Here is a 7,196-nt window from a genome sequence, read left to right as displayed (position 1 = left end):
TTATTTTTGTGACAAAATGTACATGGACTGAATGGCTTTATTCAACACCTATACTGCTATGCTATTATTTAACCTTATGACAGAAAACAAAAACTTCGTTTATATACTAGGAATATATGCTCAGTGGTACATGGAACATGTGCACACGTGTGTGTTATAAAATAGTCCTCCCTAACCTTTTTGGCACTGGGATGCATTTTGTAGAAGACGAGTTTTCCACAGACTGGGGGAGAGGACGGTTTGGGGATGAAACTGTTCACCCTCAGATCATCAGTCATTAGAGTCTCATAAGGAGTGTGCAACCAAGATCCTTACCATGCACGGTTTACTATAGGGTCCATGCTTCTGTGAGAATCTAATGCTGCCGCTGATCTGACAGCAGAGGCAGAGCTCAAGCTACGGTAATGCTCGCTCACGCACCACTCATCTCCTGCTGTGTGGCCCAGTTCCTAACAGGCCAGCCAGTCTTTGGCTTGGGGGTTGGAGATCCCTAGTCTAAAATGAACTCCATTGATCCCATATCTGCTATTCCATATCCCATGTGATAACTTTTCTAAGATTCCATCTGTGGGTAGTGCTTTATTTCTTCTTGATGAAATCAATCTTTAATGTGATTTTAATTATTTTAACCGACAGATGTTAGGCAAGAGAGGAATATTGCAACTAGAAATGATCATGAGCACTTCAATTCTTCAGCTATGAACAGCATGCCTATTTGTGTTTTAAATCCAGTCTTGCATCTTCTTTATTTGTATAACAAACATTAGAAAACATTTTGATTGATCTGGTTTTCAATGGAATCATATTATTAAAATTTTGCTTAAGATATGTGTCATAATGGGAGAAAAAGTTAAGGCATTTCCCAACTTTTTCAGCGGGTTATTTGGGGCATTTCACTACTAATTTTGGCAATTTCCCAAAGGCAAAATGCTACAAAATAAAATTCAGTAAAAAAGCAAATATATTCAGTGGTTTTTCTACTTAATGATCACTCATAGACAATGATGCTTGAGTGAGCATGGAATAGTCAATAGGGAAACGGAGGAGGATTTATGTTTAGTATTAATTACACAACTGAGAAATAGTTCTCTCCATCAAAGAGCTGCCTTGAAAACTTCTTATTGTTCACTGTGAGTGTGGTGGAGACATCCGTGACAGCATATGAATCAAACTAATTGTAACTCTTACTTGGTTATGAAAAAAAATGACATGTGCGTTCTTCTAAATTAAGTCTTTCTCACACAAATTACTGGTTGCCACCGTAAATCAAGCAACATGTGTTCTGAATTCTGACTGCTAGAGAATTAGCTATTGAGTGGGGAAATGAGATACTTTTGTTTGCAGCTACACCAAGTTGACTCTTTTTTTCTTTGGCTTTATCTAAAAATACACGTTGCAGAAGTATTGACTCCCCAGCTTCTACAGCAAGAAAGACATTCAGAGTGTTAGTCCAGCCCCTTCATTTTCAGGTGAGGAAAATGATGCCCAGGAAGGTTAGGGAGTGACCTAGAGTCTCATTCAAATGAGTGGGTGAGCTCGGACTTGAATTTCGATTTTCTGGTTTTGGTGCAGTGACTTTTGTGCTCTCTGATGGCTACCTCAGTAGCAAGCAGTCACCTAAATTCAGACTTGGCCAGGTCCCTGCGTAAGCCCATACTATCAGGACACAAGGAGGTGTTGCGGGGCGGGGTTTGATCGAGACTCTTGACTCCAAAGCTACCACACTCTCCTTCTCAGCTGAGAACTCAGTGATCACTTGAAATTTATTATTTTCTAAAAGATCCATTTTATGGCTTTTATTGCAAGGTACAACATGTTAAGTAACCTGTGAGTGTCAGATTATGGAGATAATAGTAAAAATGCCCTTTGGATGAAGGATATAACCTTTGTTGTCCTTAATTCAATTGTCAGTGACACTTTTAATGTGTCTGCAATGCCTTTAACTTTGACTTTTCAAGGGAACTTTCTCTATACTGGGAGTCATCAAACTACAGCCTGTGGGTCAAATCTGGCCTGCCTCCTGTTTTCATGTGGCCTGAGTACTAAGAATGGTTTTTATATTGTTAGATTATTCCTTTTTTTTTTTTTTTTTTAAGAGACAGGGTCTCACGCTATCACTCAGGCTAGGCTAGAGGGCAGTGGTACCACCATGGCTCACTACAGCCTCGACCTCCTGGGCTTAAATGATCCTCCTGCCTCAGCCTCCCGAGTAGCTGGGATTACAGATGTGAGCTATTACTTCTGGCTGATGTTTTAAAAACTAAATATATGTATTTTATTACAAATGAAAATTATATGAAATTGGGTGTTTTTCATAAATCAAGTTTTATTGGAACACAGAGCCACACTCATTCATTTGCACATTGGCTGTGGCTGCTTACAGGCTACAGTGGCAGAGTTGGATAGTCATGGCAGAGAGGGCATGGTGCTCAAGGGCTGAACTATTCACTTGCGGCCCTTTTCAGGGGTGGTGTGCCAGCCCCTGCTCTGCTCCACCTGAATGGAGGCTCCATGTCCTGGGATGTCATCCCACAGTGCTGTGACTCTGCCTCTTTCCTCTGAGGCTGGAGACACTACAGCATCCCCCACCTCACAGAGGCCATGCCTCCGTGGAAGGATCAGGAGTACAATCTCATGTAATTTTACTAACCAAGTTACTTCATCACACGCTTAAGCAAAACTGAATTTTATAGACTTACAATGGTTGGGTGCAGTGGCTCATGCCTAAAATCCCAGCACTTTGGGAGGCCAAGGCAGGTGGATCACTTGAGCTCAGGAGTACAAGACCAGCCTGGGCAACATGGTGAAACCTTGTCTCTACCAAAAAAAAAAAAATATGTGTGTGTGTGTGTGTGTGTGTATGTATGTGTATGTGTGCGTGTGTGTGTGTGTGTGTGTGTGTGTATATATATATATAAAAAAAATTAGCCAGGTGTTATGGAACATGCCTGTGGTCCCAGCATCTCAGGAGGCTGAGGCATGAGAATCACCTGAGCCCAGAGGTGGAGGTTGCATTAAGCTGAGATTAAGCCATTGCACTCCAGCCTGGGTAACAGAGTGAGACTCCATCTCAAAAAAAAAAAAAAAAACCTACAATGTGCACGAAACCTGATGTGATAGCTTCTGTTGAGCCAGCTTCTGCACCTCAGCACTGTGGGCATTGGAGTTGGGTACATCGTCAAGGTGGGGTCCGCCCTGTGCCCTGCAGGATGCGTAGCTGCATCCCTGCCCTCTGCCCACTGGATGCAAGTAGCGTTTCTCCAGGCTCTGCCCAACATCCACTTGTGTGGGGAACAGAGTTGTCCTGGTTTCTACCACTGGCTTAGAGTGAAGCCCCGCAGGAAAGCCAATAGGGAAGAGGTGGGGGACAGGGGAAGCTGAGACCCTGACAATACGTAGTAGCCAGAGGCCTCAGCGGGGGCTTGGAGGTGAGATCGTGAAGGGCAGCCTCCAGGGCTGTTGTGTCTTGGAAACTGTTTCCATTCTTTTTGAGGCGTATCTGTGAGGTCACTGGAATGTGTTCTGGGATTCCTACACCCCGAGAAACGTACATTGTCAGGGTACCTAAGCACTCTTAGTCCTTTACACCCATGTGTCCGGTGGAAGACAATGATCAACTGAAAGATGAACGAGGAGGAAGGGCTGTTCCCTGGGTTCAGCCGCCTGCTAGCAGGGGCCCCAGAGGGTAGGGTCCAGTCTCAGTGTGTCTGTCTTCAGCTGTCCCTAGCTTCGGTGTTGGATTGACCCCCACTGCTCCCTCCTGGCCCCCACGGCATCACTTGTTGTGGTAGTGGTGGGGTTGTTTTCTGCTTCATTTGGGATCCAGTAGGCGACTCTCTAAAATAAGTCGTGCATCCTGTTTCCAGGCTCCTAGCCTTCACCTCTTACCCCTTTTCCCGCTGTATGGGAGGCTGGCGATTCAGTGGTTTGGGTGTGGGGTGGTTGCAGTTTGGGTATTTAGTGCTCCGTCTGCTTTGTGGTGGGCAGAGGGAAGTATTGGTGCCAGGAGGGCGCCTGCAGGACAGCAGGGCTGGCTTTCTCCCCATGTTTGGTTGTGCCATTTTGAGTGTGTGCACCCCCTGGAGGGGAGCAGATCTCTTTCCATGGAGGACAAACTTGGGGTTCCATCCATTCCTCAGCCTGGAAGGCTTCTTCTAACCAAGAGAAACTGTTCCATTTTATTCATTTTTTAAAAAAACTTTCTGTTTCCAACCACGCAATGATCTTCATCATCCTTAGGTCTGAAATTGAATATGACTGTTAGTTGGCCCCACTTTGTGAGTATTCAGAAGAATTCTCTGACTTGGTCAGTTCTGAACTGCTGCTTGGAGGGGTGGGGACGGTTAAGAGTCAAGCACACCTCCATCTTATGTTCAGCTCTGGAATCTTCTTTCTCCTCTTGGCCACTGATTTTTGAAGTTTATAATACTGAGCCATGACCTTTTTTGTGTCGTGGCTATAGTGGTGAAGGTCCTTTGTTGCATTGTAGAAATGTTGGTCTATTTTGTTAGGTATTGTGTAGGGAACTTCTGCCCAATCGTTTTAATATGACACTAATATTTGGCCACCCATATTATTTATATCTTTATGGTTATCAAAAAATAGAACCATAAGTATTGATCATTAAAAAACTGAAATAAACATCTAGAAGTGCAAAGAATGTGTAAATAAAATGCATTATTTCTGCGTGCCCTTCCCCCACCAGATGACTTGGAGGGCAACTGGGACGACCAATGTAAATGAAAGAGTTAGAGAATAATTAAGTGACAAGAGGCCGTACTGACTATGAGCCATCGTAATTCAGAGAAAAGAAGGGTGCATGTAGGCTTGAACTTGTCAAAAGAGACTTTGTGCCCATCGAGGCTAACATTTGAAGGTTTTCTGCAAACTGGGCACTTTCCCGTTGTAAATATTAATTCCTTTAACCCTGCAACGGCTACCATTGTGGGGCAAGAGCAGATTTTAAAGGAGAAGTAAGAACAAAACCAAACAAAATATAACAGGAGAGAATGAACAGGGAAGAATCCTGTTCATTCACAGCCACAACTCTCTAGAATGTTAATGAAATGGCGGGCAGGTGTTTAGGTAGGACTGGATCCAATTATGAACTTCGTGGACATGTTTAGGCTTGAAGTTATTTTAGCAGTAGTAGAGGACACCAGTGAGTTTACTGGGTAATTGATATTGTTAATATTGGTGTTGGTATTATGTTGATAATGTTAGCAAGGTAAGACTAGCAAGTGTCTAGTTTTCCTGATAAAGAACACTTAGCTACAGTAGAACATTTGTGAATTCTAGTATTTATTATATGATGTTTTTGAAATAATTACTCTGAAAGTTAATAGATACTTCTGTTTTACTTTTCAGATGTGTTACTTTAAAACAAGCTACTCTATTCTGTAGCTTTGCAGTATTGGGTAAATGATGAGCGAGGATCAGATATTTGATGTGAGTTTCAGTTTTGAATCCAGGTTGCATAAAAAGCCTGAGATTCATCTACTGAATTGAGAGTTTTGAACATTTCTTTTAAGGATCTTCTGCTCTGTCATAATTGCATATATCATATGCAAAGAACATCTTGCTACGGGTAGTGGTGTGGTATGCTTTTATCAGCTAGCAAAAAGGTATTTTAGTAAAATCACTAAATAGAGAATCACTAAATAGAGAACAGAACAGTCCCAGATATTTCAATGGATCACCTAAGAATGAATCATGAAACATACCTAAACGTTGTTTCATTAATTTCCTCCTTTCTTTGTTCAGAATTGTTTATTACATCTTCTCAAACCTGTCTAATTTTTGTTTACTTTCATTTTCTTGACAAAACGGCAACATGAATTTCAAAAAAAAAAAAAAAAAACCACTTTCTGAGATAATTCATATGGATTTACGTCTAGAACTGTCTTAAAATAAACTGAAAGTGAGTCACTGCATTTGTAGACAGCTGCTTCATTTCCATTGTCTGTCTTGTTTGTTTTAAGGCATTTCTAAGAATTATTTGCCAAGTGTTAATTTGAGGTAGAAGCCACAGTGTGAGCTGAGTGATAGTAATTTGTGTATTCACCCTATGACCTCTCAGGAGGACCAATCCTTCTATGTCTTATCCTGTGGAGTTTCAGTCCAGCCTTGGCCATATGTTTGGACGAGAATGAACAGAAGAGAAATATATTGAATATGTAACTGGACACAAGGTGAATTCACAGAAATTCAAACTGGAATTTAGGTAACTGAAACTGGACTTGAAGCTGGAGTTTCTGTATTGCCTTTTCTCAGGGCCCCTTACGGAGAGGACCTGAGCCCCCAGATTCACTGTAGAAATTATTTAACCCAGCTGGGTGCGGTGGCTCACGCCTGTAATCCCTGCACTTTGGGAGGCCGAGACAGGTGGATCACCCGGGGTCAGGAGTTCGAGACCAGACTGGCCAGCATGGTGAAACCTCATCTCTACTAAAAATACAAACAATTAGCCAGGCTTGGCACGGGCCTGTAATCTCAGCTATTCGGGAAGCTGAGGGAGGAGAATCTCTTGAATGCAGGAGGTGGAGGCTGCAGTGAGCCGAGATCATGCCACTGAACTCCAGTCTGAGCAACAAAAGCAAAACTCCATCTAAAAAACACAAAAGCAAACAAACAACAAAAAAGAGAAATTACTTAACCCTTGGCTCCACCAAGCCTTCGGAACCTTGAATGTGGGAGGAGCCTGTCTTCCAAGCTGTGGCAGATGGAAAACATGAAAGGTTTCTCTCCACGATTGAATCTGGGAGGGCCTGGGACTTGCGTTGACTCACAGGAAATGGGGTAGTGACTGTGAATTCTGGAATCCAGACCTTATGAGCTCTTGAAGATCGTCTCTCATGTTCTAGGACTGCTGCCCTGAGTACACCATTAGGGAAGCCAGTCCAGCCTGGCAGAGAATGAGCCTCCACATGGAGAAGACCCAAAGTCCCAGCCCATGGCCAGCAGCAACAGCCAGAAAGACGTGTCACTGGGGCCACCTTGTAGGGTCAGCCCACCCTCCAGCTGAGCACAGTCATAAGATTGTCGACGGTAAAACCAGGAGGACACAGTGCCCAGTCACCCAGCCCACTGAGTCAGGAGAAACCATCCATCATTGTTGTTCCAAACCACTAGTTTTGAGGTGATTTGTTTTGCAGCAATAGATGATTGAAATATTAATGCTTCCTAAACCAAGCCAG

At 43.1% G+C, this 7,196-nt stretch overlaps 1 protein-coding gene across 1 annotated transcript in view; it reads left to right on the top strand.

Moving 5' to 3' along the window:
* The window catches only part of ADCY2 (adenylate cyclase 2 (brain)), a 215,173-nt gene that overhangs the window by 50,135 nt on the left and 157,842 nt on the right, over positions 1-7,196 (top strand). The gene's annotated exons all lie outside the window — the stretch shown is intronic.

Source organism: Mandrillus leucophaeus, unplaced genomic scaffold (genome assembly GCF_000951045.1).
Source record: "Mandrillus leucophaeus isolate KB7577 unplaced genomic scaffold, Mleu.le_1.0 Scaffold1491, whole genome shotgun sequence".
NCBI classification, from domain to species: Eukaryota; Metazoa; Chordata; class Mammalia; order Primates; family Cercopithecidae; genus Mandrillus; species Mandrillus leucophaeus.
The sequence above is the reverse complement of the archived record's forward strand: the minus strand, read 5'-3'. Positions and strand labels throughout refer to the sequence as shown.